The sequence below is a fragment of the Varroa destructor genome, unplaced genomic scaffold (assembly GCF_002443255.2).
Source record: "Varroa destructor unplaced genomic scaffold, Vdes_3.0 BEIS01000004.1, whole genome shotgun sequence".
Lineage (NCBI taxonomy): Eukaryota > Metazoa > Arthropoda > Arachnida > Mesostigmata > Varroidae > Varroa > Varroa destructor.
In genome coordinates this window covers 47688933-47713325 of record NW_019211457.1, presented here as the reverse complement: position 1 = coordinate 47713325, position 24393 = coordinate 47688933, and the positions used below count along the sequence as shown (strand labels likewise).

At 39.4% G+C, this 24393-nt stretch overlaps 1 long non-coding RNA gene across 17 annotated transcripts in view; it reads left to right on the top strand.

Moving 5' to 3' along the window:
- LOC111249751 (uncharacterized) overlaps nucleotides 1-24393 on the top strand; it is a 67355-nt gene that overhangs the window by 20665 nt on the left and 22297 nt on the right. For 2 of the 17 annotated variants that reach the window (XR_015326220.1, XR_015326217.1), the window contains exon 1: nucleotides 11118-12198. The exons of 6 other annotated variants lie outside the window; for them this stretch is intronic. This is a non-coding gene — a long non-coding RNA (uncharacterized LOC111249751). Of the gene's footprint in view, nucleotides 1-7728; nucleotides 8086-11110; nucleotides 12199-24393 lie in introns of those variants that run through there. 9 more of the 17 variants (XR_015326232.1, XR_015326233.1, XR_015326229.1 and 6 more) reach the window with 9 other exon arrangements.

Genomic DNA, 24393 nt, shown 5'->3' with positions numbered 1-24393 from the left:
AATCTTCTATTTCGAGCAGGTCAGCAGCTGTGATATCCTCCGACAAACCGAGCTGAACGATCCTAAGCTGTGGCCGTCTGCCAAGAAGCCGGTGGCGTAAATTCGCCAGATTAAATTATGAAATAATAGGCTTGCTATGGAAGCATAAAGTCAGCCGGTACGTAACGCAGGTTGGAAGTGCGGGCGGTAAGATCTTAGAAGACTGACTGTCGACCGTGATCTAGCACCGCGAAGCTAGCATATGGTCCATACCGCTCAAAAATCTTCGCGGTGCGGATTACCCATTGATCTCGCATAATGGCAACGACTCCGTGCGATACGAGTATCTCAGTGACTTTACGCGATGTGAGTAACTTCGTATTGTGTAAACGAAGCGGTGTCGACATAATCGTCGTCAAGTTTTAATTTTATTAATAATTATTTATCGATTCTGTTGAATTAGTGTTCTTTTCATTTACTACTTCTACTTGATCATTTTATTCTCATTGTGTTTGCTCATTTGACGTCAATCGCCGCCCGTGCTACTTGCATAGGTCTACGTTGAAACTTGTTAAGGCATCATGCCAGTCAGACGTAGTGTTGGATCTCACGAGCTAGATAGAACTCCAGATCAGCACAGCTGTTCACGAAGAACGGTTTTGCGGGGTAAGCGAGCATAGCTGCGCAGCAAAATGCCAAGGATAAATGCTTGCTAATTCCGACGTAGATGTAAGTTTTGCAAATCATGAAGTTACTATCGATTTTCATTCGGTGAGAGTAGTTGAAGTGGATAACAAGGTCCAATCTCATGCAGTCCGAGGACGAAAAAGCCGAGCTTGACGTGGCTTACGACATAAGGCGTGTAGAAGCTTGCTTATGGCGTCTTTAGCGTATTCTTTCAACCAACGGAATCATCTAGGCAGCGAACCAGCAGCCAACCATCATTTCGATGACTGTGCTACCCAGCTCACCGACACTCAAGCCATTCAACAGTAATATTACGCAATATAGAATTGGGTGCAGTCAGTTTAATAGCTGTATATGTAGACGGACCACTGAGCTCCAATACAAACTCAAGTACGAGCCTGTCGTCTAATCAAGCGTCTCTATCATCTTCGAATTTGAGGAGACTTCCCGTCGCGACATTGCTAGTGTTAACCCTAACGACAATAAGTGCAACATCCGCTTAGCGATCCATCTCCATAATAGGGTTTCTGCGCAAGATCTGGCGGGCACAAAAACCAGTTAATGCTGGCAAAACACACGCTTGGAACCATGTCAGAAAATCGTCATCATCGTCTAGTTTGTTACCCCTTCATCAACAACCTCAACGTCAACAGCTGCAATCATCATTACGTCCAGGTATTCAACAGAACCCTCATCTTGTCTACTTCCGCCATGCAACCATCACCACACCAGTGTCTTCGATAACCACTAATTAGTCCAAATCGTGCCCGTGTTTTTTCTACAAAGTCCGGTATGGTCGTCCATTTCAGTGCAGTGGTAGTTATATACTAAATTTACAAGGCCAGTATGCTGTTTTTTCAGTCATTACTACAGCGGTGGCGTTCAATACCAGTGACTAAAGCCTTGGGAGCCGCGACCATGACAGCGATGCATCAGTCGTCGGGACATTCCACATTACAACCTTTCATAGTCTCAGCTTCGTAGGTTGCTATTACAAAACCGCCGGCGCCCACATTCCCACCATTTACACTAGTTATAATAGCTACGGTCAGTCTAGTGCATGGCGGACAACTCAGGTTAGTGGGAGTGTATTTGGGCACAGACATTGCTGCCTCGTCTTTGAGGCTGTTTCTGATTACCCAGTTGCCTGGTAGTCATTCTTTCGGGACGGCGATCTTCAACATACAGCCATTCTAGCAAACGAACCGTTTCCAGTAGTATAGAATGTGTCTCATCAGTCGCCATGATGACAGTAAGCACATTGACATAGTTGGTCGCTCCCACGATTTCCACGATAACCTTAGCTGTCAGTGCCCATCAGACGTCGCACATGCTTTTTGTAGATTCATCTCACATAATCCGCTTGCCAATAGTGCTTACCTCGAAAGCACCCGGTGCTCCTGCGTTCAGTACCAGCTGATCAGTACCACGCCCAGTACCGCACCCTTCATTGCCGGCCGCCTCGCACTCTCATAAAAAATGATGAAGTCCGAAAGGCTTGTTAGGTAATTAATATTGAGCAAGATTGCTTCACTGCCAACACGCGTAAACGGCACCGGTTCTTATCTCTGTTATGCTGCAATCTCCTCTAAACCTACGTTTGACGCAGAGGATCTGCAGTTACTTGAAGCTTTGGACATTAAGGTTTTGTCAGATAACGTCTTGTCCAATGAAGAGAGCGAAACTATACGACAGTACCATGACGGCCTGATCTACAAGTCGTATACTGTTTCTATGCCTAAGCGTTTGTCTATCTCTTTCTAACAGATAACCTAGACATCACCTTGCAACACTTCTCATTGATCATTTGGGGAATCCCGTTGAGCAGATTCTTTTTGGCAGCCTTGTTGCAGGAAATCGCTAAGAAAGTAGACCTTTATGTTTCGAGTTTTACGTCCGGTATCGCCGTTAAGTATCCTATAGGAAGTATACCTATTAGCTACTCAATGACCTGGTAATTTATATAAATTCCAATTGCAATCCAGCTCGTTCGCTCGGGAGACCATCGATCTGATAGGTATTCCGTTTCATTGCATCTGCCTTAGACCCGATCAATTGTCTCATTCTCCATATATGCGCAGAAAGCTCCTGGTTCAACCTCTGTAGACGCAAACGCTGCGCTGGGATAAGCAAATCAGCGAACTTATTCAAACAAATTCAAGGCGTGGGCTGGCGAGCTGAAGGATTCACGTGAGTTACACATACTGAGACAAGTTTGCTTAGCTGGTAGGTCAGCTTCATCGTACTGTCTTCATGTTTTCGGCTACGTATCCAAATTCTCTTACACGGTTGCCGTCTACCTTCAGGTCATATTTACGGATGGATCTAGTTCATGTTTGTTAGCAATGGCTAAGTGTAAACTGCCGCTGCGGAAAGAATTGCCGCTTTCATTCTTGGAGCTGATGGCTGTGCTTATTTCTGTCAGAGTCCAAACTTTTGTCATCAATTGGCTCATGGAAGCAGTCGAACTAGTATACTACTATACTGACCCAGAGTTTGCTATAAAACAACCGAGTCGGTACAAGTCTTCGTTGGTAACCTAGTTACGGAAATATAGCGCTTGTCGTTGCCTGTTAAGCGGTATCATCTTCCCCGCCCACTCAACATCGGTGACTTCGTGACGAGCGGGATATTAGCATCCAAACTGAAGTCGAGCACCCAATGGTGCTGGGGTCTGGCTGGCTAAGCGTGTTTGAGCTTGATCGATCCTACGATACGATCCCGAGAAATTTCGCCTATATGATCAATTAAACGCATCGCTAATTACCGCTGAACGTCAAGTAACTATCGCGCCTGTTTCTTCGGTCTTTAATTTCAAGCGCGTCAACAGTTTCGAGCAGTCTGCATCGTAACCAACCTCTTTCATTTCGCGCAACGTTGTCACTGACAGACTTCAGCGACGTGGAGCTTTGCGTGGCTGCCGAAAAACAGCTGACTGAGTAGATGTAGTGGCCATATTTTGTAGGGAGCAGAGATCGACAGTTTAGTAAGTTGCGTTCGCCGCCTTCACACTTTTCGTCGACACTGATGGATGGCTGTGTGCGCGTAGAAGAGCGATGAAAGGGCTTTATTTAGGCTGTGATAAAAAAATCTCAGTAGTCCTTCCGGGCAGCTCTTCTCTGGTTAAACATCGTGTGTAATTATTACCGTACTAACACACCGTTCAGTATGAACATCCCTCTGTGAAAAATCCACCACTATCGAATCACTCAAGCATGGCAAATACATTAAAACGATACTCCATCGCTGTCCTTTCTGCCGTTTAAGCTCCGTTGTCGGCTTAGTGATCAACTCTGCTAAAGCTAATCTCTTTAACGATCCTTTTAACTATTATACTTTTTGGAGCTGGCTTAGTACAATTTACTGAAACTGACATACTTTAAGGGGTCTTTCTTTTAGAGACGTTACTAGAGTATCTTACGATCCTACTTCTTTACATTCTTATATCAAGAATGCACCTGTGATTTCCTGATCGACAAGATATATCCCGCATGTTGTATACATATTCTCTGAATTAGTGCCCAGTAAGTACTAATATTATATCTACTCGCTGTCGCTAAAATAGGTAACGGAAAGAAAATTCAAAGGATTATTTTCACGCAAGGCCGAGTAAAATCGTTAACTATTATATATACCTAACTGTACACGATGTTGTAATTGTATGCATGACTCCTCCCTTGCGGCTGTTGGCAGTCTTACGTTTTTATTAGTTTTGTTAGTTATATCTATATATATTTACTCTAATGCTTGGTATAAGACCGACTGAAGAGCAGATTACGAAATATGCAAAAACACATACTGCTAGGATCGTGGTAGCTATTAGTCTTAAAGTCGAGGTGATTGAATCCATGGATCGTATATATGAGAAGCACAAGGCGTGTTGTTCTAGATAGTTTTTTCTTTTCTTAAGTATTTATTGTGGTCCTAATCTCATATAAATGAGAAAGTCGGACATTTTCCTTCGTAATTTGTGATAAACTGGAAATATACGGGTGTATGTTACAGTGACAATTGTTTATACAATGTACTTGCCAGTAGGTACACTTGTCGGTTTTTCGTAGACAGGGACTTTTTCAGAAAGACTGGTTTACTCTTGGTCAAAGACATGAGCTGCGTGGGCCGAAACTTTCTTCATATACCCGTATTCCGTGAGAAGCTTTGAGAAGCGATTTTCACCTGGAAAAGGCAAGGCGCAGTTGTTAGAATGAATCTCCATGGCCCTTCAATCGAGGATAATGATACTTGAGCTCATCAGGCTCTTTCCGCTACGTGTGCTTTAAGCGACAAGGTTTGCTTGACGCGTAAATACATGCATTTGTACGCGTTTCTTCAGTTAAAGTATAATGCGTCTGAATTTGCCAGCTGCCTTTTGAGTTCTTGAATACGCGATCTCGAAATTGACGAAGGTGCTGTATATAAACTGAACTTTTTACGACAGTGATCATTCAACGTCATTTAAGAGCCGTAATGCCCAAGATGTCAGTCGTCGAACATAAAATCTGCGTTGCTCTCACAGAAGTTCTTTGTTAAGTTCGAGGTATGAAATCAATCAACGTATTAGCGGGTCTCAAGGGAGTTCGTATGTGTTATTTTCTTTTGCTATTCCTGACCACCAGGATCAGTGTTTATAGGTTGAAAAGATAATTTCCGCTTCTTTTTAAAAAAAAACCGCTTTCTCACATTCTCTTTGGTGTTATTTATTTATATTATACCGTTCGGAATTACTTTTCCTGCTTTATGAGCGCCCAAAATAAGGCTAGTTTGTTGTGAACACATCAACTCGACAGATCTTCCTCAATGATAGATGCTTCAGGTGGGAGAAAAGTGTATTTTCAACAGCTCCTCTTTTATGCTTTTATCTAGGACAAAATACTGTCGAAACAGCCCAAGACATTTGTCTTGTATATAGTAGTGATGCCATCGCTAAAAAAAATTGCTCAAGAGGTTTTCCAGGTTTCAAAACGGTCGTCTAAATTTGAAAAGGAAGATCTAAAGACACTTTTGAACGGAGATGGCCGGCAAGAAATTTGGGATCGGTCGAAACAATAGGCTGCGGTCATTATTCTCTAACTACCTCAAGTTCTTTCACTTTATACAAAAACTTGAAGGATTAATGTTTGGGTATTTCATTAATCCTTCAACTCCAACAAAGAACCAAGGCTTAACGTTGCATCTGAATACTTCATCCAGTAATGAGCACCACGCGGCCATCATGACAAATTTTGCATAGAATTTGCCATTACTAACACCAAAGTAGTGGTGTCTGTATGGGAACATGAGTGAGATATTGGAATGGCTGACTCTAGAAAAGAAGCCAGAGCCCTGGGTCCAATCAGATTGTGGCCCGTAAAAGGCTATGCTTTATGTTTGACGAGACTGCGAAGGCCTAATTTGCTAGAACTTGCCTTTACGAATCAGACAGTTGACTGCTACTTTTCTTTGGTCCATTTACATAGAGTCAAGCAAACTATTTAAAAAAACTTCTCGAACAAGATCAGGTCATCTTGTTCTATTGCAACGCAAGGCTGCACACGGCAAATAAGTCCGAACTGCCCTCCTGGACTTAAAGTGAAAAGTTTTATCGTATTCTTAGTATTTTTCTGGACTTTACGCCGACAGATTTTCACGTCTTTTGTTCACTGGGCAATCACCTTCATAGCCTTACCTTTAACACGGATTAACAACACAAGGTGTGGCTTAAAACTCCCTCGAGGTAGAGCTCAGCACCTTCCAGCAAGACGGCACAGTTAATTTGGCGTAGAGAAAGAAAAAAGTCATGAATAACAAATTTAGTATTATAGGAATAGAAAATGTGATGTTTTCTACTTAGTAAAAGAACGCGAGAATCTTTTTTTAATCTAATGATAAACAATCTATGATGTTGGTATCCATTCAGTGCGTAAAAATGCATTGAAGACGATGGTGCAATACGGGGCCAGCAAATGCGTTCTTAAAATGTTCGTTGTACAAATTATTCGACCTTAGAGATTATCTCGGTATCCACTGTCTTCCTCTGATCATACGTGTTCATACTTAAAGATGTTCTGAGCGGCAACGTTCTACGAGGCTACAAAGTTAATGATCTTGCAGAAGCACGGAGTTGACTAGACATGTTATACATTGTTTTCGTGTCTTAAGCGTCCATACGTAAAACTGTCGTTATGCTTGGTTTAAGAGCTGCTCTTTTTGCCACTGATCACATTTACGTTTAGTCTGTCTCCTAGTACGTTTGTATTATAAGCTTTGTGAAAGCTTTTATGTATAATAAAATGAGGAAACATCTCGGGACGCATACGCGCAAATATTTTGACCTGGTGTTTAAGAGCTTTGCTTTTCGGGCAACTTTTATTCTGTCGCGACCTGTCTTTCCTAACCTTTATTTTTATTCTGCATATGGTTGCAACGACCTCGTGAGAAGTTCGTAATACAGTTGGATATTTGGATATTGTGGGTATAAGATTATAGTGAGCTTCGTCTTGCTGATAAGCGTCTACTGTTCTCATAGCAACGTTATCATTGATATGTGATATGCGACCACTTTTCCTTCGTTAAGCTCGTGTTCTTGCCGGGAAGTCCTAAACTTGTTTTCACGCATTTTGTAGCAAAAATATCCATGAGGCGTGATTCCATTGACTTCAGGAACGTTGGGATTGAGACGTTGTTAAATACCCAGGTCGCTCAGAGCATCGGGCAAACACGTTGCTCGATTACCCACTTGCTTGTCCAGTTCATTATCGAATCACCAGAAAATGTACATAGCGTGTCCACTTTTCAGTTAGATCTGTTATCCGATCTGCTTATGGGGTCTTAAATATATAGCGACATCAGAACGTCAATTACAATGCAGTTGGTCCTCAAAAACTACAATTTAACTCAAACATTAACTTTAATTCTGCCAGCAGAATGTTTATATAGTATTGCCCCAACGTCTCTAAGATGACCTCATACGTTTGTACAAGTTGACTGGCTGGGATGTACACCATTGAAGTTTTGCAGAAAAACACTTCGATAAAAAGTATTATGTCTGTATCTTTATAGACCGGGGGTGACAAAAGACTTAACGACGCGTCGTGATATTCACAATTTCACTGAACGACCAGCAGAACATCACTTTCATCCGCTTTTGATTACCTGTGTTGCTTACGTTTTCCAGGAGTTGAGCTACGATGCTGTAAGGCGGATTCTCTGGGTTTCTTCAGGTGTTACGCATAAGAAATTGTATGTCCTTTCCCCTGTACTCGCATCCTGTTTTCCAGACCTAATCTTTAGTTCCGTCTCTAGCAGGGATTGCGGTCGTACTTGTGCCCAGTGTTGGAGTGCCACGGTAGCGACGAAGCCTCTGCTGTTAGTGTGATCCTTGTCGTTCCAGATTTTTTAGATCTTTGGCTAGGCGCTGCTGGCTCGTCTTGATCCTTCTGGGTACGTTATGCTATTGCTGAAATTTAGTAACTTTTCGCAACCTATGATTTTACAACGTTCTCAACAGTCTTAGAAATCTCGTTCTATGAGTAATAATTCTTAACGATCATACCTCAAATTTTACCTCTTTTCTTTTGCCTCCGGCTTGTCGTTGGCCTCTTTGCATAATACCAAAAGCAGTCGTATAGTAACAATAATTAATTTAAGGTTGACGTGGGCTACCCACAGTTTAGTCGAGAAGTTCCTCATCTTATCTTTTCTTTTTTAGTAAGATGTCATATCCGCAGTGCATTATAGCTGCTGTAGGTATGGTTGGATCCTTACTAACGGTGAAAAAAAATTACTGAATAATTACTTGTAAGAAACCGGTGCGCGTCATCAAATGTGTTGTACTTGAAAATACATAAAGAGCAGGCTGGCTAGGAGAACTTCCGATCTTGTTTTCTTTAATCTACCTGGATGCATATATGATTCCCGGATCGGCTTGCTAAATCTTATTACGTATGTTAAAGTCTACGCCGGTGGTATGAAAGTGTACACAAAATAAAAAAAATAACATCGAGAAGATGATATATCTCAACTAATGAAATAAAATGGCACGAAAATGCTTAAAAGACTATGTTTAAATCAGGATAACGCAGAAAACTTCTTGGTAAGGTTCAAGAGAGCGCTTCGAGAACATCAAGCATAAGCTAGTGTAAAGCTATTGATTGTACACAGTAGTCAACGATCTATTTGCTTGGGGTACTAATTGTGGCACTTGCTGTGATTCTGTTATATGTTGTTGTGCTCCTTTGTTTTGAAAGAAAATGTATGCCATTATCCACTAGAGGATAATATGTGTAGAGGGCATACATCTTTTATAGGTTCGAATCAGGTAATTATAATAAGATATCACGGTTGTCCTTTTAATTAACTTTAGTAAGAAAGTTGATGCGGTTGTAACCCGCAACCGGAAAACCAATTGCGATCAAGGAAATTATGTGATCTCAAGAAAACTAATAGCAGCATAAAACTTCGCACGCCATCTTAAATAAGCCTGAAATTTCATTATATATGCGAAGCGATAGGTATGACAAACGACCAAAGCGAGGATTCTAGGTAATCCATAATAGAATTAGCATCTAAAAAATAAAATGTATTCAGAATATTAACATTATTATACCTACTAGCTATCAGCTTATCATAGGAATGTATACACCATAGGCATCATAGGTTGTATAACTTGTTGTACGTGTTTTGTAAAGTCTTTGAAATAGTCTTTATAATAATTTATTTATAGTTTTCTCTAGTTCTTATTTTTATCGTTATGTTTTAATACATTCAAGCCTAAAAATTAAAAGCGGAAACAAATTGGGCAAATATCTGCAGCTTAGCTTCTCGTCACTTTTTAAAACAAAAACGAAAATTTTCTAGTTATTTTTATTTATAACCGAAAATACCAACAATGCTCGTTTTATACGAACGGCTAGCATAAGAATATTTGTTGCTGCTAATTAGTTATACTATTAAATTAATTGGTACCTAATGGCCTCCGTAGTCGACTCCAAAAAAGACTCCAGAGTGAATTAGTAATGCACTCCAGAGGCGATGGTTGCACAAAAAATCTTATTAATATGATGAGAAATAATATAGCATACCTGTTAATTGCAGAAGTTGGAGTAACTGCCGCACAAGGTAGTAAAGGAATAAAGTTTACTAATGAGGATCTAAGTTAGTAGAGTAAAGAGGATACTCAGAGAAATGCGAAATTCAACCTCCAAAGCATTATTGTATATTATCACGTTATTGTACTATAATAAAAAGAAACTCAAAAACTCAACCTAAAAACTTAAAAAATTACTGTTCAAACTGCAACATGCCTTAATTTCATAGATCCTATTCTCAGAAAAAAGAATTTATTCGTCCATATATTCACCTGCCCATACAGCTTTTCCTCCGAGGATAATATAATCGTTTACCCCTGGTTACACAACATTATCACCCAAGGGAACTTGATAGACAAACCACGTAAGGCACTCGCATGGTCCTGTATCATACCTGCCCTTTTTTCCAATATGCCCCCTTTCCTGGAGCTCTCAAGCTCATCGCTGTTCCTGATTCCTTGTACTGCTGATATTCGTTTCATATATAATGCATTTATGTAACCGCACACAATGGTGGATCGCTATGTGCCAGCGCAACTTATAAAAGATTGTCGTGTTTTCACTCACATGGTAAATCCTCTGTACCAGATGGCATTAAAAGGCAAGAATACAATTGCTATATCATGTACTGAATGATTACCATAACTTTGTAATAATAACCGTATATTAGGCTGTTGCAAGCAAGTCCGGCGGACCCTGAAATTGAATAATTTTGAACTACGCACCAGTAGACGACAAAATTAGGCTGATAAATTTTCCAGTCTTCTGGAAGTTGTGAATGAAAATCGGTTGAGGAGAAATGTGTTCAAGAGGAAAAATAGTTCTGAAAATCAACGCTTAGTGATCAAGTTTTTGTCCCTTGGAGGCCACAGTGCTGCAAAAATTTAATCGAAGTAGCCACGAAGGCCTCAAGCGAATTCATAGTATGCGAAGAGTACAAACGTTTCAAGAACGGAGATTGGACTGCTTGAGGCCAGCAAAGAGATGACCAGATATCGGATTCGAGGGACAAAAATGCATCGCCACTGTAGAAGAGGTTTTGTATGAAAAGAGTTCTTGGAATCTAAGCGTTCGATTGGCTGAAATTGGCAATTCGTATGCAATATGTTGAAGAATCATTACCCAACACTGAAAACGCGTAAATTGTATAAAAAATTAATTGACTTCAGATAAGTTAAAAATGTGTGTGGTGCATTCTACGTGCAATTTGCGGAACCTCAATCAACAAAAAATTTGTCTGGAGCATATTATGACCATAGACGAGGCATGATTCAATCTGTATCGCCAGGTGAAAAGGGACCAGGCAAGAAATAGGCAGAAATGAAGCAATGGATATATATATATATATATATATATATATATATATATATATATATATATATTCAAGTTCGTATGATTGCTGGAATGCTTTCCATGCTTTAAAAACATACCTGATTATTGAAATAGTTCGCTAAGCCATAGATAGAAAAATTACATATAGGAAGCAAATGGTAAATATATGGCTGTCCAGAAGCTGCCGAAGCGTCAAAACAGGGGTGTAAAAGATGAAAGATAACACTCCTCACACATTGTGAGAAAACATAATTTTAGCTCAACTAAATCAAAAGTTAATAAATTTCAAACGTTATGCTTCTCTTTATGTAGCGGCCCAGGACAAACTGGCTTGAAGCATATGAAAAATGTATTCTTTAAATCCATGTACACGACTTGAACGTCATAGGCGGGCTAATTCGTCGATGGTCCTTCACTCTTGGAGAACACTCTAATTGGCCAGTAACCTCTGCTTGGTGATCATGCGGTCAAACTCTAGATACACTTGGTCGGCCTGGTCTCGCATATATGTTTATTAGATTAACATTCCGATTATATTCTGCCATTGATCTTTGTCTGCCCATTCGCTCCTGAAGACCATTTGTTGTAGTATATTTTATCATTAATTTCTGCGAGCGAGTTCTCCATTTATGTTTTAGATAGAATGCTTATCTCGCACGTATGAGGCCCCTACGTTTTGTTCCTCGCTATCGCTGTTGCTCGCTTCTCTCGGCTTTTCAAATATTTTAATTAATCAGCATCGATGGTTTCTTTTATTTGCTTTGCCCTGGCAGCACGCTCTCTAATATATAATTTTTGATTGAATTTCAATTGAATTTTTTAGACAAGTAAGTCGCCTATTGGGGTGTATGAACCGATGATACGTGTTTGAAGTGACAATGGAATGCACATGGTAAACACATGCAGTCAATGGGTAGCACAACACTCGGTAAGAGATAACGTTCAAATTGTATTGTGAATATACCGTAAACAGTACTTCGGTTGTTTTCTCTTTCGCGACTTTTTCCATCCAGGCGAAATGTTAGTTACATAGTGAGTCGCGGTATTCCGCCATATGTTTTCTGTAGAAACTGGTTATAGATTTCCTTTAACGAGTGAATTTGCTGCTGTAGGTTTGCTGTATCTACCTGACAAGGTATGAGGCTGCTGTCCACTCAAACTTTGTAGCGTGTTTGAGCGTGTTCTTGTGTGACGTTCCGTCCTCTAAATTATTTTTTAGTTTATGGGCCTACGAACTACATTGTTCTTACGTGTTAAAATCTTGATCCTGTGAGCCAAGCTACTGAGTAAGCCAGTCTAGTGGTTCATTATTTTCTATACACTCGAGTTAACTACAGTGTAAGAAAAGTATTGCTGATCAACTGGCAGTCATGTTAAGTAGCGAGAAACTTTTGCCACTGTTGAAAGGCAGATACTGAGACTACTGTACGATTATAAAACTAATGATACTACTTATCATACCGAAATATTAATATTATCATTTACCCAAATAAGTGTGGATGACGGGACATGCTAACTTGCAGATAATATAAAAAATGCCAGTGCGATGATGCCAGAGTGATTACAAGTATGTCCTGACTGATGCGATTCCTTTCCTCATAATTTTTCAATCGAAATTTTCACATATTATTGACCATCTATTTTAATAATCATGACCTCCCCCTTCCTGTTAAAAAAAATCAAAGTGAATATTATGGAATTCCTTAGTGTAAGTGCTCGTTCACAAGCGTTTGGATTTTATTACTCCATTACAGACAAAATTGCAACAGTTGGTGAATTTGCGTAATTCTAATTCAGTCAATATTAGAGAAAAACTATTCGGTGGTGACTCATTTTAGGATGTCGTATAAAATGACATTATGCGATAAAACTTTGATTTTTTATTAGTGCACATTTAACTGTGTAAAGTATGTTTTTCGCTGCCTCGTCCAGGGTAAGATCTTCGTACACAAACGAGGTCTCGTTGGATCCTCGAAGCATTGTCTTCTCTCAACTAGCAAACGCCTCTAACTTTGATCGCCTAAGTCGCTTTTTGCTATACATGTCTGCGGTCGGTAGAGGAAAAAGGTATTCATGGTACCATCGTATAGAGAGCGGTTTGAAGTATTGGTACGCTAAGGTAGTGATTAGCGCAGTCAAGCAAAGGACGAATCAGATGTCACAACATCATTTGAACCGAGCTTGTCGAGCGGCGTAGTTGATACAAGCGCTGCTTGATAGGGATTGCCATGAACGAAAGTGGACTGGTATGATCATTTAAGGTACATCTAGTTAGCTTTTTATATACGTTAGTGAGAGACTGTTAATGATCATAGCGAGTTCCGAAACAATTTCTAAAGTTCTTCATAATAAACGAGACTTTAGCCAAGGATCTTCGCTATCTGTGCCTTGGAAGTTCTAATCAAGCGTTTTACAAAGCCATTTCACCAAAGAGTTCAGGAACAGTGCAAAGACCATTCAATCTTATGCTGCACAAGCCATTCACGCAATGCCGGGTTACGAACTGAGTTAAAGAGCCTTTTTATGTTGTTAGCGTCTCTTACGAATTACTTAAGATTGTAGAACAGATGTATGGAGTTCAAATATTACTCGCACTAGATAGGAAAGGCATTCTAAGGCACGTTCCTAATACACACGTATAGAGTAGAAGACGACGCGTTTCACACCCTGGCGTAATGCAAGACGTTGGAGCACACTAGGACAATCTCCTCTAGTGCACAGGTAAAAAAGAGCCTTTACAGGAGAGTTAAGAGGTTTTGTGCGCTATATATATACATCTCGAGGGCGCTGACGCAGCAGGTATAGATTCCTCACAGAGAGGTCTATACAAAAATGAACATGTCGCCGAGAGAAAATTGGGAATGCTGGTTACCAGGAAGCGGAAAATCAGTTTCAATTTTGCATTGAGCGCAACTAAAAGACATGACGTTAATTTTGACCGGGTTTAAAACAAGACCGAGATACTTATATCTTGCAATCACATTTTTAACGCTACTAAGCACAAATTTTATATCTCCATGTAAATTCATTGTTTTTACTTGGAATAGAAAAGCAGTGTTATCAACATAGGTTTTCACATGGCATCTCTCAGGGTCTTTTACGCTTACGCAGCTTTTAATGTATCTTTCTTCCAATGTGAAGCATAAGATTCATGTTGGCTGCCGACGATCCGCCAGATCGGATTATAGCTAAAATCTTGATTGAAATGTTGATGAAACATCATGAACCTTTCTTCTTGAAATTTATATTGGTATCGCTCATCGTAATGTCGTTGGCGACACGTCTTGGAGTAAATCCAGTAACCTAAGTTCCTTCACGGTGTTGCTTTTGTAGATCACAACTTTAAATCTTTGTATGTATACACTGCAATTACACAACTATTGACAGTAACAGGTACATAAATAAATCAGCTAAAAAAATTATTCGAATACGTAAAGAAATAGTTTTGTCTGGAGCGTTCCACAACTTCCAACTGTGAGGAATTTCTAGACACTACTGGGAAGACTCTGAAATGCGCGCTCGGCCATGTAAACACGCAACTTCCGAATGTGTGCTCCTTCTGCTTTGTTAGTATACTCCACACCGCTAAGATACCTTTGCATCTACCATAGATTCTTTGTCTAAAAGACCTTAGCAAAAATTTATTGGGCTCATCTTTGAATTAAAATATATGATTTATCCGAAATTCGTTGATAAAATCGTATCAGCTAAACTCCCGCCTCTGTCACCCTAAGATTCATCTGAATATCTAAATGAATGTAAAACAAACCATGCTAAGCTAACACTCTAGTAGTAACTCCTATTACCACAACTAACAAGTAAGTATTTCGGGTTGGGGATTCCTCTAGTGCCTCTTGTACTGTGCTGACGTCTTGTTCTGATCAGCAGCTATTGAGGCATTACCGTGAGCTAGTGCGTTATTCTGAGTTGTCAAATATTAGATTTAACGCTTCTTCCATCTCGAGTCTAAACTAACGATGTATGCTGCCTGTTCTTTACATTGCTTGCCAATCTCCACCGAGCCCGGAATTTGCCCAGACCTATTTCAGTAACTACAATATGGGCATCTCAAAGCAACCGACAGCAAACAGGTCCCGTCAAAGCAAACTTGTATGTAAAACTGGGGCATAAATTGTTAACAAAGAATACTAACAGGGAAAAAGTCATAAATTTATATGCACGAATATGGTGGGAACCCCTGACGAGTATTCGTTGACCCTATTACTATCATTCTATTTATTTGTATTCCTGATTTACATGTATAATTTTTTTCTTATTCTCTTTGCAGATAATATGTCGATTTTCAAGTCCAGATATTTTATTAGCTTTTAGATTTTGAAAATAAACCTAATTAATCATGATTATACCAATAAAAAGAAGTCTAGCGAGTTTGCATGCATAGAAAATAAAACAAGCCACATACTCCGTCGGCCATGAATCCTGTTTTCCGTTACGCTGCCACATGGTTTGTCATCTAAATGAATGATGTGTCCTTTGAAAGCACTCGCGATTATACTAGTACTTGATTCAAGAGCTGTTTTTTCATTAAAATCGCTCAAGATCCGAAATTTGATGTTCCACGATGCTCTCAAAGTGGTAGCGCGGCCGCACCGTATTTGATTCGCTTAGAAAAAGCCTTGAAGCTGATCTTGTAAGTCACACTGACACACAGGAAATGAGTTCAAAAATGGGACTGAATCTCACTTGGCTATCTCGCTTCGCACTTACCGGTGTATGGGTTTGGGCAATATGTCTCAGAATCTCACTTGCTATTTGATTAACTTCACCGTACCTATACATAATTCACTAGCCTGTCGCCATTACTATTTTACCCTTATTAATAGTTACCCTTACTGTTAGCATCAACGGCCTACATCTCTGTTTTACAAGAATTGTCTATAGTTTCCCATATAAAAATTTCGCGGAAAAATATTTTTACTATCGAGATAAAGCACTTTATAAAATTTATGCTCGTACTTGGTTGTGGGGTTATAGCTCATATGAGTGGACGTTTCTCGGTTCTCTTTGTCTTGTATTACTACGATGAAACGATTATCAGTTTCTACCTATTAGTGTTGCAATTAGAATATACGCATGCATATACCACAGTTCGCGTGGTTATTACAAGCAATATTAAGCAGGCCTTGTATATTTACGTTTTGTTTATTTTTAACCAAATTCACGTACTAAGTTATATCGCTTTCATGAAGTTATGACTGCCTGCTAATCAATCATTTAACTAATATTATAGAGCATCTGGGCTAAGTGGCTTCATTAACCGTGCTTGCCTCTAATACCCCTAGAGCGAAAGCGTAGTACGATAGTAGTATCAAACGGGAGAGGATATTTTATAGAACTATTTCCGTAGAGAGAAGACAACAAAAATACTGCCTATATATGCCATTTTTGTTTAGCATTTTCGCCTCATAATATATTTTTTGAGCTTAACAGTGTACTCCCGGAAATAATTACAAAGGCGACTTTCAGCGTAGGGAACAAACCTACGACGAGCACATATAACATTCTTTGGCAGAAGATAGCTTAAATAGTAAGCAGACTATAAAATCACTTTCTGCATTATATCGTCGGTTTTAAAGAGGCTTTATCCTCAGTGCCACTCTAAGCAAGTTTCCATCATTAAATGCGCTTGGATTGCTAAACGCAATATTGTAGAAAAATTGCATATTAATTAATGATGGTGTGGCTATCAGGGGTGAAATAAAACAGACAAAAGCGTTTAATAAAAAAGACAATTTAACCACGTTGCCATCCTTAATCTTAATTACGAGTTCTGTTTCTTTTTTAGTAAAAATTATCGTATGTAGTAATACTGATTAAGAACCTCCCAACTAAAATTACCAGAGAGGTTCTGCGTGTTGAAATGATTTTTTAACGGACAACAGTATATCCCAGTTAAAGCTCCCAACCACAACGGGCTACTGCAGCCTTCACTAATTACGGGAAATGAGTTTGCTTGGAAACAATCACGGGAAAAACGGAAGCAATGAAACTCAGAAGATCGTGACAACTAGTTAATAAAGCTGTACTCAAAGTGATGAATTTCGATGAATCTCGAGTATCGATCCATTTGGATTGTTAAATCTAACGGCAGGCAATTGTTGGCCAAAAGTTCACGCAAACTTTGTGTGATAATACCAATGCGCGTTGGGTACAGTGCCTAACTTACTCTTTAATCTTCTTGTATATATATATAATCTCCTTATATATATATATATAGCAAACATTTTTTTAAAGTGCGCACGCGTTAAATTATGTAAGCTGTGTGTGCATGTCTTAAACCCCTGTCTGTAATAAATACCGGAAGGGACGAAAACCTTCACTGACTCTACATCTCAGAAAAGGTAAGTATGTGTGTATGCCAACTGAAAATAATCCATCTCTTACTGAACCAAGTGCTGGGCGAGTTACCTGTTCCAACAAGCATAACTTCCAACATAAGTCTGCCTTAGCTTCTCCCACCATAATTACGGTGCAGGGGAACCAAAATCTAAACAGAGTACAGTCTTACGAAAGACAGATGTCACCCTACGGAGGTCCTGTTTTCTGTCTGTAGACATCGTGCATTGATCTCAAATATTCTACGATTATGACTTGGCACTCCATGTTTCATGCTGGAAGAGGGTCTGTAGCTTTATAGTCGTATGAAAACTCTGCTGGATGAGGAGCCAGCACCTCGCAATCGCTAGTTGCGGCGAATTTAGGCTTTCCTCGCTTCTATATATGATAGAATTATGCCTAAAGTTCAATAGTGGACACAGTCGGTTTCCAACAATTTTATTAATGGACACTTCACAATCTGCGCCAAACGTTCTCATTAATGACTTCCTTTTCGCTTAAAAAATGTTAATTTATTTCTAGTTCATTAAGAGCGGCGTTGACTTTTTAACTCTTTATTGCTGTCGATCAACTATAGTGCTCAGGTTGCCGGTTTCAAATGCGTTGCCAAAAGCAAATTTTGCCGTTGACAGATGCCCATGTTTGCGTTGTCGTAACGGATAGGCAGAGAAGTCGGATAGAATGTTCTAGCAATATAGCATATGAAAAGAATAATCTAGCGTCCGCGTTTGTTTTTATTTTGGACAAGAATAGGTCAGGCAGGCTTCATATCGGTGTTGGTGAAAAACGCTGTTCTTCTCTAGAAGAAGCCAAAACGATTGGAATAGTTCTGATGCTGGTAAAGTTAATCCGGCCATGTTAGTAATCTGAACACATCTCACGACAAAAGTGTTAACGTATTCCGTAGGAAGGAACTTGCACACATAAAACATGTATTGGGGGCTTTATGTTAGTGCACGTAATAGACTGGTATACCTACTAATAGAAACAATTCCAAATCGAGGTTTACCCGAGAAAAGTCTGTGCTACTTATGTGAACGTTAAAAACGCAAGCTTCACCAAAAGTTTACCTGTTCTGCCGAAATATCATGGCTGAACAAATCACCTAAGATTAGGTGAGAGCAGAGCTCAAGCTTACATCCCTTTTCTGATATTATGCCTGCGTTAGTTGAAAATAATAATTAGAAAGTGAAAAAGCGTTTCTTTCATATTGATGAAACCGTAATATTGTCGCAAGAAATGGTACGAAATTCATACCTGTGATGAAGAACAAGTGTGTAGTATGATGCAGCATTTAGAGCTAATATTAGAACTGAAACCAAAGCAAACGCCGGATTTCCATTTACGATTAGTGATGTAGGATTTAATCGGTTTGGGTTATACTAGATTTGCCTACTAATGCCCTATATTGATGAGGAAAAGCTACAAACGGGAAAGCGAAAATTGAGACATATATTGGCGCAGAACAGGCAATACGGCAGGTTGGACGTAGTAAGGAAGCAACAGCAGGCGGCTCCTTTAGTTTCAGTCAAACTTAAGTTGAGAAGTACATGTGGTTTAAGGGCATTTTCAAAGTAGACAGACGTGTGTCGAGCCGTAAAGGCCATAAAGGTTGCCAACTAAGAAGCCGAAACCAAACAAGACCACACCCATAGAACAATTTCGATAGATGGCAATAGTTAGCAAGTGGCACAACGAAAGGCCTAAATTTTCTTTGACTTTATCAAAGATAACTAAGCAATTGAATTAAAGCGAATGACAAAACCTCTAGTTACACAAAGAAGAGTGTGTTGCATATGATTAAAGGCATTGTTATGCCTGCATTAATTAGAAGAGAATACCTATATGCCTAATACATAGAATCACCCACACCCTCCAAGCATAACTATTCTTTTAGATTTTATTTGACATAAATATTTCAAAAACTGGAAATAAAAACAGATACCGCAGTATAAGACACCTATTTAAGTAAAGTGCTCAGTTACAATATAATATATTAACACACAAGCAAACCTCTTTTGCGCTCGTTAAAGCGGTCTCGTGTATTTGACAAGTCCTCTGTTCTAAACTCGAGATATATAGACTAAAATCCGCATTAGGTAACAACTAAAAAGTTGCTTATATAAAATAGGCTTGCTAGTAACAAATGAACGTAAGGTCCTGTTTGCTTTTCTAGAAGCGCGCTGTACGGTGTTTCATACATGACCTTTGTGACTTTCAGGTCATGCATGCGACTGGCTGAAATCAATTCGTTACGTTCAATGCAATATTATGTACTAAACTGTTGTGCACGAATTGTAGTACAATACAGTTGTGATCTAGAAATTTAAATTTTGTTTAATTGTCCATTTCAAGAATCGACTCAAGCGCTATTTGCATTGTTCAAGCGGCCTTACACCCCTGACACACGACCGAATGTCCTTGTGTCATCAGTGTATACCGAAACTCTTATATCGAGATTTAAGCAACTAGGAGAATTCATAGTCTTCCTGTTTGTGATTATAAAAATTATAGAACCTTTTTTCGAATGCCTTTAGCTGAAAGGTTGCTGTTGTGTGCCCGAGCAGCCTCTAATACAAAACGAGTATTTCTGCAATCTTTGGTGCTGCAGAAGATGAGAAAAAGAACTTTTTTTAGAACCATTTTTTCTTTTCCGAATTTGCAGGACCAATTCCATAATCTTCGATATAGTCCATGCAGAATGAGACCACCTAATGTGGTACTGGGCTATTCGGCTTTTTTACGTCGGTGATGAGCTGCTTAATGTGTTCCTTTAAAGCATTGAAACCATTAATAGAGAACAGACACGAGATATTTATTTCTGAATAGAAGGTAAATACTGAGATAATCATTTGCGAAACGTTAATAAACATATAAACGCAAAGGGACTAGCTCAAACTTTTTTTATTGAGGACAGAAATGATTGTACTTTGAGAACTTTATTTTTTGAGTTCAACTTTCAGATTGAATGAACGGCTAACGATACAACTAAGCTGAACGGAAGAATAGTTGTTAGATACGACAAATTTTAGCTTGCCCAGCGTCGTAGAAAGCGAAGCCGCCGGTGATGAAGTTGCTATATGTTTAACTTATTTTAACTGCCAGTTTTTGCTCCACGACTTGGTAGTACCCCCAAGTTTACTTCTTTAGTTGGTTTGCAAAGGCTTACTCAGAGAATCGAATTACTTCGAATGCGCTTCGAATATGCCTGAGCAATAGAGAACTCACACTGAGCGTTCATTTGTTATGTAAAGCCGAAAGCAAATAACAAGTTTGTGTGGACAACAAATGCGAAGAATACTGTAACATGCCTATGATACAACGGGTCGTATGTCTGGACAGTTCGATGACAAGTCTGTATACATTTGTGCGCTCCTCCTTGGAATTCTGGAGCAAGCGCGACATCACTCATTAAGCTGACGCAACAAAAGTGGCCCAAAATGAGATTAAAGCATTCAAAAGAAATGAAAAAAAATTTACAACAGGATGAAGCAAATAAAAAGCTAACTGAAACGCAGTAAGTTTGGCGAAGTAAATTGAAAAAAAGCAATATACAAAGCAATCATAGGCTGCTGGTCTCACGCTACTTATGATTCTGATCCTGAAAGAGCTAGAATCATTATAATTGTGGGACGGCTACTGAGTCAATGAACATTATGCCCAATGACAAAATGGGTGATTATCCCATATTACTCCAGACGCTAGAAGGTCCGCCACATAGATACAAGGCCGTGATGGAACATAGATGGTGCAAGTGCGGAGCGCAAGTCATATAGCAAAGGAAAACCAGGGCACCCAAATGCCAATGGTCTTTCATTGTCTACCATCGATTCCGAACACCATAACTAAAAATTGAGTACCTTCATGCCTTCTATATCATGGTTCTTCTCCTGGCTGAGATACGATTTACCAAAAAGGGCTGCTATTCGAAACGATTTCTAAAAAGCTACAACATAAAGAATTAATGCAGCCGCACAGTTTGCAAAAATTAGGCCCTGTACACCCTAGAAAAATCCACGTTGAGCATTCCGGAAAACAAGGCATACTAGCTGAGCAAAACTCAGATCGCGTACATAGACGGCGTTGCCTTACACAGTTATTTAGATAAACGAAAGACTCCAAGCCCTAATCTTGTTGAGACGGGTATTTTGAGGTGAAGAACCTGACTGAGGTGCTTCCGGCCCACTGATCCAATGATAACCTTTTACGTATTCCGCTAGTCTGTACTACTATTAGAAAAGATTAACAAAAATGAGGTGTAGATTTAGTAGGAGCGATCTCGGCAAGCAAATTCCAATCAAAGTCCAAAGGAAAAAGCACTACACTGCCCGTATAACAGTATAGCACCATAGCGAACACTGTAGCCAAAATTATGCCCAGCATTGCATCTTCCAGCCAAGCAATGTCGTTACGCCAGCAGATCCAAATGCGCTCTTTCCGAGTGTATTACTGGTGTCGTAAGTCGCCCACATGAAGCATCTAATGATTCAAAGCCTCCGACTACCTAACAATGACCTCGTATGATACGAAAGGATATTATATCTTTCGTGTTGTAACACTAACGGCCTTTCGTTCCAAAGTATCAGGCTGCTTCTTGTTAATCAAGGCATAACAACTTGAATGTATATTTTATAAAGTAAGTATAGTAGATGAATAATAATGCTTCGAGTTTTACGTTCGGCACCGCCATTGCTTCAGATGGTTGGCTTCAGCATGAAACGCAGTATAGTTACGCTCGGTTTTAAGCCTAGACCACATTACGTGTCTTTAAGTTTAGAAGTACATTAATAATGTGCCATTAGCGGTACTGTAAACAACTATTTATAATATTTAATTATTTAAAAAAAACTTTCTGTCATAGCCAGATACTTAGGAGTGTAAAGTTATAATTCGATTCTTCCATCTGATACCCCCGGAAAGTCAACTGAATTTTGTAGTTATAGTACTACTGCATAGCCATTTTCCTTGCATTATGCTAAAATTGTAAACTTGGCCAGAAAGTTATCCTTTGCGCTTTGTGAGAGACTTTTTTCAATCATAGGCTTTTCTGAAATTGCTGAAAGATATGCTTGAGCAAAGACCCATATAAATAGTCTACAGATTATATGACAACGATTGAGGCAAACGAATAGAACCACGGCAGTGTATCTAATTCACCAATAAGATTGTTTTTCGTATTTATACCACACTCGCTATCAAAAGTAAGAAAACGTCTTCGTAACGGCATAGTTCTGTAGGTCATGAATTAATTCAATTTTGTGTTAGGAGTCTGCGCTAGTGGCCTGCAAGCTGGACCTAAAGCTGATTAGCATAAAACTGAAGTGACAAGGCGTCAGTGGGGGCTATTAGCAGACACTGCCCCTATGTCATCCGAGACTCAAAAGATGCAAATTGTGAATCAGTTTGCATATGTCAGTGTCATAATGATAGTCGTCATTATAGCCTGAATGGTGGTTAATACAATTAGGAAACCAAGAGGCCTGTTAAAAGCAAAAACTCATCTTCCAAAAAATCGTCGGATATGAATTGGACCGATTACTAAGTTTCTAGCCGGTTGACGCAATTGTCCATAAAAATACGTACGTGTGTTAGAATACCGGTCCCATTTGGAAACATCTCATAGATGAATCACACTTATTCAAACCCGACAAGGAGTTATATTTACAATCTTGAAGCTATAGTGAGTATATAGACAGCTAGCCGCTATATATTCCACACAACCCAGTTTCATTAGTTCCAGTAAATGTATGCCTTTTCATATTGTTATTCGTATGTACAATAAATAGAAATATGTTATGTAACGTACATTTCCATATATAACACGAGTAAATTCGGTGAACGTTCCCGATTAACGGTCAGTTATTCGAATCAGAACGCGCGTCTGTGCCAATCAGTTTTCTTTTGCCAAATTCGTAGTCTGACATTAAATGGATATAGAAATTGATGAAACGGGAGACCCGAATAATCTTATTCTCGAGACACCAATTATTAGTTGGGCTAGCCTCGATGCAAGAAAAGCGTCAAGTCTTCCAGGAAAAAAAATCATTTTTGGAGAACCCGGTGATTGTAGATATTGTCAAAAAACCATTTTTTCTGGCGGTAGATTTCAGCTACTATTTCCTCCCATTCTCCAAATCGGGAGATCGAGTCACTACACAGATGACTTAGAACCAAATTCAAAACACTCAGTTACCTTCCAGTAGAAGTTCCAAAGGTTTAAATTTTAGCGGCGTTCAAGAAATTTGATCATAATACTTACATCGCCGATGAGTATACTAAATATATGAGAGTATGCCAGTCGCTACCAAGACGGAAGCATGCGTTGCGCACATAACAACGACTCAGCTTACATCGAATGTCATTACAATATACAGCAATTCAGTGCCTATCAAAGGGGCAGTCATACGATGTAGACGATGTTCTTAGCTGGATCACGTTAAGGCGGACAGCACTGTATCTGTTTTCGTTACAATGCTTTTGGCAACCCAAAGACAGCTGAGGCGATCCATGCCTAAAATATAAGACAGATTAGTACTGAAAGGAGTACTCTATTCATAGTTATGAACTTGCTGTTAAGTCTTCCAGCTAAACGGCAACCACGGTAACAGTTTCAATCACAGCAGCAAAAATACACGATTCAGCTAGTCGAAGCATTCTCTAAAAATTACAGGACAATAGGAACGTGCGGTAGCCAAGAGGCTCCACTGATGACGGCACATCTGAACATACAAGATCGAGGTAATGACGGAGCAAAAACAATATCACAAAAGAAAAGACTAGTCAGGCCAGTGGCGGTAACGACGATGAGAGGAAATAAGAGTTTTTTTAAGTGCCGTAAAAAGCCAACGCTAAGGACAGCTATATCTGTCAATACAATTAGCAACACAGAGCAATTCCGTGGATTAGATTATTTGTAATATACAATCAAAATTCTACTAAAATACTAAAAAAAAATAAATACTAAAATAAAAAT